The sequence below is a fragment of the Leptosomus discolor genome, chromosome 8 (assembly GCF_034619465.1).
Source record: "Leptosomus discolor isolate bLepDis1 chromosome 8, bLepDis1.hap2, whole genome shotgun sequence".
In the NCBI taxonomy this organism is placed as follows: Eukaryota; Metazoa; Chordata; class Aves; order Leptosomiformes; family Leptosomidae; genus Leptosomus; species Leptosomus discolor.
Window position 1 is genome coordinate 5987167 of NC_141398.1, and position 12522 is coordinate 5999688.

Genomic DNA, 12522 nt, shown 5'->3' on the forward strand with positions numbered 1-12522 from the left:
TAAACACAATGAAGTTCAATTACAACGATATTACCAAAGAGGCGCAATTCTGTAGCCTGATCTGTGAATGGTATCTTGTACCAGATACCTGTCCCTCAGTGCTCTGCTGAACCACTGGATGGCATCAACCTATAACACAATCAGTTGCTGCTGCTTTTATCTTTTTGCAGTTCTACTATTATTCTATCATTTGCAATTGCTTTATACAATCTGTGCACTCTTCGTCTAAAACCCCAGTCCTGTGAGCCCATTCCTTTGGGAGAAAAGTTAGCACAGTTTAGTATCCTAATAGAGATACTAACTGTGACCTTATCACCATTTCAGTAACTGATTTTAATTATACTACACTATACAGCACCAGATGCACAATACTGGAATAGAAATCTTTTGTTCTCATTTATATAGTTCACAGAGTCTAATAAACTCATTAAGGACTCATGATCCTTTTATGCACAACAGAATTTTAAATAAAAAGATAGTTTTAGAGTATGAAAACATATATTGTCAAAGAAATATCTTGGTTTATATCTGACAATATCTGCTGGTAAACCAGGAGAACTATATATGTAGTCATATTCTATAAAGAAGAAATACTGCTTTTTTAAAATTTCTGCAATTCAAATATGGGAACTTTTACTGAATACTCATTTCTAATGGCTGTGAAAAGCCATGCATCTCATGTTCAAAAAACTTCCCTCTTGTCAAAGGTATTGATTTCGCAAAACCGTACATCTGGCCATAAAGTTAATGCTGTCAATGGGAATCTTTGTAGGATGAGTTATTTGCATGCATGTCGCACTTTGCAGGAATGGGGCCTTTATGGACTCAATTCTGCCTTCAAGTATATCTGAACAACTCTATTTGAAGCCAATGCAAATTAGAAAGAAGAACTGAGTGCTGTTTGTATAGTTTGGCATCACAGATAGTCTTCGAAGGAGAGAAAAAGTGCTTGACTGGGACGGCCAGATTGTTATAGATAAATGTTGAAATTCTCTGGCTCAGCTGTAATGTGACACTGTCAGATCTGTACAGGAATTGGTACATGTTATTCCAGCTATGCTATCTACATCTGGCATGTGGTAATTGCATGGATGGCCATTGCAATAAACCCCAAACAACTAAGTAGACTGACAGTATGTCTTAGGTACTCCCTATAGAAACTACAAGCTTTTTCACTGCCCATACTGGGTCTGCTACCCAAGAGCTACTGGTAGGAGCCTCATATTTCTGGTTCATGTTACAATTTGCCATCTCATACCCATCAGCGTTTATGCCCTCATGCTGTTTGTGCTTCACTTGAGGGCAGAAGTCAGCTTCTCTGGACTATTCAACAATGAGCATCCAGTAACAGTCCTTATAATTCATTTTGGGCTGTCTTAATTAAAATGAGATTTATTAGAGAGAAAGAATCAAATTAAACTTTAAGTAGAGCAAAAACATTGTGAGATTAATGTCATGATAAATTTAACTCTCTCGGCCAGACTCTTTCTCCTTTTTAAGGTTCCAATTTATTAGATAGATAAGAAGGAATTAAAAAAACTACGTTTCATAAAGTTAATTTGCTGCTGCCCAACAGCAATATGCTCTCAAAGCTGGATCCAAAAAATGATGATCCCAAAAGTAAGGACAGGGATGGCTATCTTTTAGGCATCTGCCTTCACAGGTTTGGTGGCTAGATTAAATACGTGAATGTACACAGATATCCTCAAATAAGAATTAGAACAATTAGTATCTTGAGTGGAAAGCTGCCTAGAGTTAGGCAATAGGATAACAGGATCATTAAATCTTGCCTCTTTAGGCAAGACTCCTCTTTTTTTTTTCTCCAGCAAGAAATCCACTCATCAAACATACCTCTGAGCTTTTCTTTAAATACAAAGCTAACAAAAGAAGTGGTCTTCCATTTCCACATAAAATTTGGTATCTTAGACAAATGATCACAGAGACGGAAACTGCTTTCTGGTTCATTGAATAAAACACACACAAAAAAGTAACCTTGAGATTAGGGTTCAATCATCTACAAAGACAGTTTGTGTCTCCAATCCAGTAATGCAAAGTGACATAACTTTCCAGGAGAGAGACAAATGTTCCTACAAAGAAGAGTCAATGCCTGGTGATTAGAGCATTGATCGATGAACTGGGAGCTTAAGTGCTGAGGAGGGAATTCAAACTGGTGTCCCAGTTCTTGGGCAAACAAGCTGACCATCATCTTCTGCTACATAAAGGGTTATGTTTTACAAGGAAGGAGCAACTGTCACAGGGCTTTCTTTTTTGAAGCCTAAGTTTGTCAGAGTGACTTAAACCTAATGATGTCTGGATTAAGCAGCTCAAGCTTAATAGGAGGAGTGATGCTTCTCTTCCAGGGAAGTACTGGGGTATAACTATGTAAGAGTTCGCTCCATTCCGCCAAGACTGAGGCAACTCCTTGTGTGTGTTATCATTCTGAAGGATTTTAAAGCAACAAATGGAGTGTTACTGGTTTAGGTGACAGCTGCACAGTAGTCTTCAGAAGTTTTGGATTTTATCACATTATTCTGCTCGACTCCTAGTTAATATTTTGTCTTTAATTTAAGTTTTTAATTTGTCTGTTGACCTAGCTTGCTTTCTTCATGTTGTGCATCAGCTCCTCATTGCAAAACTAAGTGCCAAAGAAGGCAATCAGTAACACTGTTCTGTAGGCCCAAACGTCTCTTCACAGAGCCTCAACACAGGGCTGATGTTTATGCGCAAGAACCCAAGCTATCTGGACTTAGAAAGCATCAAATAGAGCAGCTTTAGCACTGACTGATGCAGATATCAGAAAAAAGAGAGAAACTGGTCTTTCTGGCCTCAGAGATTGCTGGCATGGAGGGACGGAGTCTCAGCTTCAGTTTCCTGCTACTTTATTCCATCACAGCACGGAGAGGCCATTGCCACTGCTTGTATCTCTTCAAATAAGACTAAGTGATGCCTGAAAGGATCTCTGGATACGTCCACACCAATAAACTTCTGCAGATAATTACTGCTGGAACAGTAGTGTGCCTTTTGGGTTGAAAGGGAGTAATCTCTCAGAAATAAACTCCTTTTTAGTCTGGTTTGCTATGATGACTGAATTCAGGTGACACAGAAGAGGCAATACTGCTGGTGTGCCACAAAAAATCACTATGTCAGCTGGTAACGTGCTTCTCAGTCCAAAATTCCTACTATATTCACTTCTGCAGACCTGCTCTGGCTAATCTAATGCATATCACAGTCCGTATTGTTCTTTTTAGTAACACTGTGGTTAAAGACATGCCTCTAGCAACGTGATGAGGATATCAGAATATATCATTGTGAGGTTTCTGGGAAAATCCTTTTTTTTTGCCTTAAAAGTCAGGAAAATGCTTTTCTCCATACAGTAAGGAACACCTCCCCTCCATTTCCCCACAGAAGCTATCAGTAGGATGGCAGATGAGCAACAGTTTTAGCAAGTGGCCTCAGAATTCAGGCATTCATTTTTTAGTCTGGATTTGAGACCATTAAGGAATTATTATGGCCTTGTATTTTCATCTCAGCTATACAATCTTACTCTTATATTATTTATATTGGGTAAGGGAACACAGATTAAAAACAGATTTATACAGAATAGACCTAGATCAGATTAAAATAGCCTGCCTGAATATTTTATCTAGTCTGACTCTCTGGAAGGCTCATCTAGATTGGTTTAGTTATATTGAATAAAAAATTACTTTTCTAAGAAAGCACTTTCTGCTTTCCCACCTTTGACCCTTCCAATCTCTCATGCTGTCAGTTACTTCTGGATTAAATCCACTTTTCTCCTCAAATCCCAGTCTGGTGAGTCTGTGTCATTTGCTTGTAAGAATCTGACAGAATTCATCATCCTATCAGAGAAACTGATTGGAACTCTATCACCATTCCAGTGATACAGTGTCTGATCGGGTGCTCAGTCTGAAGTGCGTAGAATAGCTTTTTGTTCCTGGTAGATTAGCCACGTCTCTCATTTCTGCTGACATACATATCTAGGTCTAGTTGTACTTCCCAGTTCCATCAAAATTTAATATTTCAAATGCACCTGTCACGCAACTGGTGTGTTACTCGGTGAAAAGAGGTCAAGGTGCATGGATCTTGGATGACATTTCAATTATTCTTGCCTGAAGACAAATCATGTGTTTTGCCTCTGTATCTTAAAAGCAAGGGTCCATAACTCCTAGATTTCTGCCAGCATGTATTCTTCTGTTTATTAAATATGAATTATTTATAAATTTCATAGATTTTAAACCATCACAGTGCTGAGCAGTTTAATGTAAAATATTCCATTTCAGCATTTGCTGAACAAATCCAGATAAATGCCAGCACCTTCCCTCACACCAAAAATAACCTGAAAACAAACAGCAAGCCGTTTATCAAAACAACAAAGAAATAGTGTTTTCTGATTTATTGCCTATCACACGAGTACTGTTTGAATTTCCTACATGGATGATTAATACTTCACAAAAAGCTGAACGAATAGTGGACAACCACTGTGTTGGAAAAACAAATTTGTTCTATTAATGTGTATTAATTTGCCATAAAGTTCCCAATGTTTTCAGATTTGAGAATAATTTTGCTAAGTATTTTAAACTTAAATCCATAATAAGTAAGGGCCTCACAAATCATAGAAATATATTCATCTAGTTAGGAAAGGATTTTCTAACTAATACAATAGCTAACCCATTATACTAATTATAATATTGTCAACAGTATAAATGTCTTTGTAGCAGTAGTATAGCTTAGCAGGAGAGACACCAACAATTGCAAATATAACATTCAGATTTGCACACACACAGACTCCAGAAGAGGGAGAGGACTTCAAAAAGAAATTAAATAATCCAGGTTATTTCTATATAACCCATTCTCCCACCAACCAAGGCAGTTGACATTCATATCTTTGCTGAATTTACTATAACCACAGTTTTCTGAAATATTTGCCTCTGTGTATCCCTTGTACATAGGTATACTCTTGTATCTCTCATACTCTTTGGCTGGTGCGTACATCTAAGGAATTCAAATGTCTCATCTCAGAGACATTAGAAACTTGTATTCCATCTCTTAGTCACCCTAGAAGCATGGGGAGGTGACGGTGTAGAGAGAAAGAAAAAGAGATTATAGGGTCCACATAGACAAAACGTTGAATGACTGTAATTTCTTAACAGCAAATAGGTTTGGACTCTAGTAATACATGTTTTTTTTTTATAAGGATGCCAAAGGGCATCTCAGAGAGGGCCTGGAGTGTGGCCTCTTCCGGCACAAAATGTTATGTTTTCAACTCATTACTCATTCTCCTTCTTGTACTGGCTGGATTGGCCTTTCACATTACCTGGCAGCCAGGGGATTGTCGACTGTTTAAAATAGTCTGGTGGGTGGTTGTTTACATGTGATGACTGCTGTGCTGTGCAAGTTATTTCATGCTGAATGTATAAGGTCGAAAATTGCTCCCTTGCACAGTGAATACGGCCAATATAACATGCACAGAGCATAGGACTCAAAGTGTGACTTATTTTCTAGGAGAATGAAATCATTGCAGGTGAACTGGATTATCACAGAATCACAGAATGGCAGGGGTTGGAAGGGACCTCTGGAGATCATCCAGTCCAACCCCCTGCTAAAGCAGGGTCACCTACAGCAGGTCTCACAGGATCATATCCAGGTGGGTTTTGAATATCCCCAGAGAAGGAGACTCCCCAGCCTCCCTGGGCAGCCTGTTCCAGGGCTCTGCCAACCTTAGGGTAAAGAAGTTTTTCCTCATGTTGAGGCAGAACTCCCTGTCCTCCAGTTTGTGCCCGTTGCCCCTTGTCCTGTCGCTGGGCACCGCTGAGAAGAGCCTGGCCCCATCCTCTTGACACCCACCCGTTAGATATTGATAAGTGTTGATAAGGTCCCCTCTCAGCCTTCTCCAGAGAAAAGCCCCAGGTCTCTCAGCCTTTCCTCATAGGAGAGATGCTCCAGCCCCCTCATCATCTTAATACTCCTCTTCTGGACTCTCTCCAGTAGTTCCCTGTCTCTCTTGAAGTGGGGGGCCCAGAACTGGACACAGCACTCCAGGTGTGGCCTCACCAGGGTGGAGCAGAGGGAGAGGATGAGCTCCCTCGACTTGCTGGCCACACTCTTAATTATCTAAGTTTCAATACATTTTCAGGAAGAGTGAACAACTGAGACTCCATATGCCTTCTGTCTGCATGTGTTGAGCCATGTGTGAAGACCACACTTACGAAGGGAGGGAAATACGACACTAAGTCTGGGTATGTTCAGCATCCCTGTGTGAAGACAGCGCTAGAGAAGTGATACTGTAAATGCCCATACGCTGCTTCGAACTGGCAGCCAGCTCTGAAATAGCCTCAGGTGAAATCTTGCAAGTGAAGCCATGTGGGATAATGATTGTAATCACATTGTGATGCAAGGATTTATGCTGACCACATTGATGATATTGACCTGAAATCTTGCTGAAACTGCTCAGGATCCCACAGCTATTCCTATGGAACCAAGAATGGAGCTGAACTGAAGAGCTGCAAAAAAATCCTGAGATCCTAACGTGTGTGAGCAAGGCTGATGTCACCATCCTGAGCCAAAGATCCATATGGGGAAACTGACTGAGCTGTATTGGTTACAGCCTCCCATTTTCTCTTGGATGTGCAGTAGGAAGTGATACAGCCAGCAACAGAAAGTTCTGCAGCTCTGAGATAGAAGTAAGATATGTAATTTTTTTTAAGAGGCATTGGTTCACAAAACTATTTGCAAATTATTTCAGACATTGGACAGGAAGAAATGGTAACTGCAAAATGTAGGAAGTGAGAGGCAGGGCTAAACACGCTGCTTTTTCTTAGGAGAGGATGTCTTGTGTCTTGCCCTGTTTGCAGGATGCTCTTGTGTTAGGAACTCCATTACTCGTTCATGGATCAAGAAAGGTTTCCTTTATCTGTTCCTTTAAAAGAATTGTGGGCTTGAAGTCTATCAAAGAATAGATACTTAGCTTTCACAAAGAACTTTCGACCTTTCCGTATCATCTGTCATTAACTGGAATGCGTCAACAACCTTTATCTATGAGGCATGATGCATTACACTGTAACTACAGGGACAAAAAGATGCATGCACAATGATGTAAAAACGCGTGTACATATTTTTTCATTATTTTCAGTACATCAAAAACATTTCTTAAAAATATAGGGGAAGTCAGTGTGACTTTGAGCAGCATCAGAATGAAGCATTAAGGAACAGGGACATTAAACGCAGGAAAGCATTCCATAGTAAAGGTATAACATCAGCACGACTGACAATGATAATGTCAATCCCAAGCCTAAAGAGATGTAATCAACAGAACTAAAAAATACATATCAGATTTTTCAATGCTAAGGAGTTCCCAATCCATCTCCTTTCTTTACTTGTCTGATCTGTAATATATATTCCAACAAAAACATCTCTATTTAACCAAAGCGGGATTTTTGTGGGCCAGAAAAATCCTACCTTAAGGTAGCCATTATCCTTCTACACAGTTTGGATACGGCAAGATGTAGAAACAGGAGAATCCTGATAACTGAATTGCTATACTGAAGGCAATTTTAATGGTAAATCAGAATATGTCTTTCACAGAGATTAAACTCTCTAAGGAGGAAGTTACGGAGCAATTAGAGATGCAATTACAGTAAGTCATCAGGACCAGATGGTATTTCATTCAAGGATTGAAAGGAATAATGTGAAAGAATGTACTGAGGAGGATATTTATTCTGCAGCTTCCAAAGAGGCAGGCTCCACTCTCTCAGCAGAATGAACAGTGTACTGAATAGCCTCTGATAGTTGTCCACCGAGTCTCTGGTGACACAAGCACGAGCTGTGGTCTCTGGGTCCTTGCTGCTCCCTAAGTAAAGAAATGAGTCTCACACTGCAACTCTGAAAGTCAACACATTTGGACTCTGAAGAAAATTTGGCTTTCACATTGAGCGTTTTCTACTGAGAAAACACGTTTCAAGAGGTCAAGATGAAACTCGCCAACTTTATCACAATCTCAGACGGCAAAATTAGTAGAAATGCAAAGGTATTGCATTCGTTCCTTCCTGAAATAGGTAACCCATGTGGTTTAAGATAGACTGGCTGTATCTATGATGTAAATACGAAACTCTGGCTAGTAAGAGATGTACCAGTGCAAAGGGTCAAACTGTGGCTGAGCTTGCAACCCTCATGGCACGGGTCTGCTACAGGATTACAGGTTTACCCAAAGGAATATTGCCTACCCCAGAGTAAGCTGTATCAATCTTCTGAGCTAAAATAAATTCTCCCCTATGAATTGTCCCTGAAACTCTCCTTGATTCTGAAAAGTGTTAAATGTTTCGTGGCTGTAACAAATTTTGTCTCATAAGGTCTGGAAGTTTTTGTTGGTTTTTGTACTTTTGCTTTTCTGGCTGCCCAAAATTTAGCATAAGCCTCCTGTCTGCAATGGTGGAGAAAAAAACTTTTGCTGAACATAAAAGAAATAAAAATAAACATGTAAATGAATAAAGACATTTATAAATGTTTTAATTTATAGCAGTATCAGAGTAGCTAATGCATCATACCTTATCTATCACAATAATTGAAGAGGGACATTTTTTGGGGGAAGATATTTTAATTGCCATTGTACCAATGGTTAAGAACTAAGCAGTCTTGGGCTTATAGTGGCAATAATGAAGTGGACCTGAGTCTGTACAGATAGTTACATATGACACAATATACTGGTATTCAGTACTAAAGACTCAAAATGTTTACTGGGTAAAAGATAGAACAGATGAGACTGATATCAGTATCTGGCATTCAGACCTTCAAGACTGGTAACAACTGTTTCAACAGGCAGCATACACAGGATTTTACACTGAATGTACATGTATTCCAACCATGCTATGCTGGCCAATAAGAACTGATCAAATAGTAAAGATGAAATCAACCCCTAACATTTAACAGCAAGAAAACACATTTCCTTTCTTTTTCCGGGCACTTCTGCATATCGAGCCAGCTCTACCATGTATCCAGAAAACACCATGCATAATCCAGTGCAATTAAACCTGCTGTTTATGCAAGTTATTCTTAAAACCAGCAGCTGTTTCTAAAAATAGCAAAGCTGCTCCTAAAAACACAATCTTGTAAACTGTAGACAGAAGCAACTTAAATCAGAGCCAGGGAAACTGTCTGAGAATCTAGTTGATAAGTAAGACATTGATAGATACAATTTGAGATAATTAAATGTAATCTATCAGAGAAAACAAAAACAAGAAGCACAAACTTTGGCACATTTTGTCCTTCCTCAAGCATGCCTGTACCTAGGGTACTTTAAACATCTCTGCAGCAACCCCCAGTAGTCTACCCAAAAAGCCAATCCCATTCCGGGGCGCCCAAAGTGTAGCTGATAAATCAATAGAGTGACAGTGAGTCTAGCTTTATACTGGGTTAGAGCACACAATAGCAGAAAACTGCCATTTTCACAGTATTCAGCGGGGTGAAAGGTCAAAATATTATATCCTTCAGTGTTAATATAAGCAATACTTATTTTACATATTTATATAAAGAGACAACTGGACTGTGCATTACTGAAGTTTGCTGATTGTACTAAACGGTTTCAGGCATTAAAACAGTACAAAGGACTTAAACTACAGAAGGATTTGCACAAATTGGGTGGATTGGACCATCTTATACCAGATGTTACAGAAATGAGCTCTTTGCCTTCTGAAAACACTATGACAACATTAAATAAATCCTGGAAAAACTCACTTTGGTTTGGGCTGTGCAGGAGTACAAATAAACAACTTTTATGACACAGATGGGAAAACTGAGACAAAAGATTATGCCTGCTAATACTATGCCAGATTTCTAGGGCTCTCATCCATATTCCTCAAGAACACTATCCATATCCATATATTTATGATCTTGAATGCATAGCTGAAACTACAAGATGGAGCTGTGAGATAATGCATATAAACCAGTCTGCATTTCTAAATTTTACTAATAAGACCCAAATCTGTGACAGACCGGAACGGAAACAAAACTTTGGAGTGTTGTGGGCAATACATCATCCACCAGCCATTTAAACTCTGAAGTCAAACTAAAAATTGTGCACTGTTCATATGCTATTAAAATCCTTTCCTAAGAAAAAACCTGCTGAATATCGCTGGACAATTTTCAGAGCATGTGGGATGGAGAACCTATTAGAAAATAAGTACATGCAACCTGTTTCATTGTACAATTTACCTATGTTTACCTACATGATTTGCAAGGGCTGCAGAGGTGAGCAGCTGGGATGCTTCTGTGCTTTGATGGTTAATTAGGATGAATCCTTTCCTTTCTGCAATGCATGGAAAGGCAGAGACTGGCTCTTCCACTCGTTTTCCAGGCCTGTGACAGACACAGCAGTTTCAAATCCCATTTTATGGAGCCCAAGGGGGGATTAGAACACTTGATCTCTGACTTAGTCCTTCCCTGTCTTTGTTCAGCTCTTTCAAGTTTTTTAGCTGGTAGGTTGGCCTTCAGTTCTCCAGGAGAGCTGACTTATGTATAGTTCGTTATGCTGTAACCCTATTTCAGGTAAAATCACTGTCACCCCTGGCCTGAAACGGTGCTTCTTCAGTTATTATCCGTACAGTCTGTTCAGCTCACTCACTAGACAGGTGAAATATCACCTCAGATGAGGCAGAGTTATTTGAAAGGCTTATTCCTGAGACAAGAGACTTTTCCAGAGAAAGTACTGTAGGGACAAGGTCAAGAAATGACCATCCCAGGGGGTGTTTACTGCAACTTTAGCAGCTCTAAAGGAAAGACTGGAATGCTGATACTGTTGACTCACAGCGAGGATTGCAGCAGGATGCCTGAAGCTGTTGTATACCCATGCCAAAGGATGGCCAAACCACACCTGAAGCAGTCCCTAAACTGCTGCAGAAACTAGTCTGACAGAGACTATAATTTTTTCCATCTTCTGGGTTGCAACCTTCATGTGTGGTCCAGCCACCCCTGCTTTGGCAGGGGCAACACCTGTGGCTAGGGATGGGAAAACCGGTAGAGGCCACATGCACTTCTGCCATACCTGTTAATTCACCCTGTGTCAACTCAACTGGATTAAAACAGCAGGGAGGAACAATAATCAGCACACCAACCTGGACGAGCAGCTACACATGGCCTCTCCATAGCGTGAACTTGGATGCTTCAGGCTAGTTCATCAGACTGTGAATTGGTATAGGCAAAGCGTGTACATAGATGTTTTGCCAGCTCTTCGCTCTTTTGCACAACAGAACGTAGCTTGTGGTCTTCTAAGGTGGTCAGCACTGTAACAGGTCTGCAAGGTGTTTTTCTTTTTAACCAAAACCTAACAGCATGTAAGGATGCTCAGCAGTACCTTCTTTTAACATTTACAGTAACGCAAATCTGTTTGTCAATTGCAAACAAAAATGATAATATCTTTTTCTCCTACCCCACAACACATAAAACATTGCAAATCTCTAAACAGTTTTGCAAATCTTGGTTCTAGAGGTGCTGTGGCTTGGCAGAAGAGGATGTCAGTCCATATCGAACTCATATTAAGTTACAGGGCCACACTCAACCCAGATGCAGAAATACATATACAGAAATACAGCTCCCTATAGCTGTCTTTGTGGTAATGACAGTAAAATTCTAGCTACAATAAAATTAAGATGGCTACTCTAAAGGAAGCTGTGAGTGACTTCCAGATTTTGGATGTTCATGTGTGCCCCTGGCTTAAATAGAAACAATATTACTGCTTATCATTCAGGGTACTGGGAAACAAATTAAATTATTGTAATTCTTCTTGATTTTTTTTTCATAAGTCAAAAGTTAATTACTTCACAGATGGCAGAATGGCAAATGGAATGAATGTCGTCAGCTTGCCTTGAAAACTGGATTCCAGAACATGTGCGGTTAAATGAGACAGAAAAAAGGGCTGGCAAACAATAAATATCTATTTCCTTTTTGCTTTAAATAGACTAAAAGGTCAAGAGAAATATATGACTGATATTTATCCAAGTAAATAGCAATTATATTACTAGGTATATTGGTCCACAAGCAATCTCAGAAAGATGGATGAGCACTAAACTGGCTAGTAAAAGATATCCCTCCATAATAATTTATTTCTTTCATATTCTTTAATCAGAATAGATGGAGATAAACAGTCCTAAGGTTCTACTGATATTTTGCCTTACTCCTAACAGTGACAGAGATCAATTTTTGATTACACATTTAAGGGATATAAAGAAAATACTTTCACGGTGTTTAAGTGTATTATATGTAGGAACACTACCGACAGTAATTTGCAGCATTCATGGTCTGCACAAACAAGACATTTAGCACCCATAGCAAAAGATTCTCTTTTATTCTTTTGTGCCAAAGTTGCTCGTCTACCTCAATGAATAACAATTTAACACTGACACCCTGTTAGTAAACAATACTAATAATGAGAATGGCTGAAACATCCCAGAATAAGCTAAGCTAGAATATTAGGGAGCTAGGATTAGAGACAACACTCTAAAGCTACAAAAGTAACGT

General features: G+C 39.4%; 1 protein-coding gene across 2 annotated transcripts in view; it reads right to left on the bottom strand.

The window, feature by feature from the left end:
- GABBR2 (gamma-aminobutyric acid type B receptor subunit 2) overlaps positions 1-12522 on the bottom strand; it is a 477515-nt gene that overhangs the window by 80604 nt on the left and 384389 nt on the right. The gene's annotated exons all lie outside the window — the stretch shown is intronic.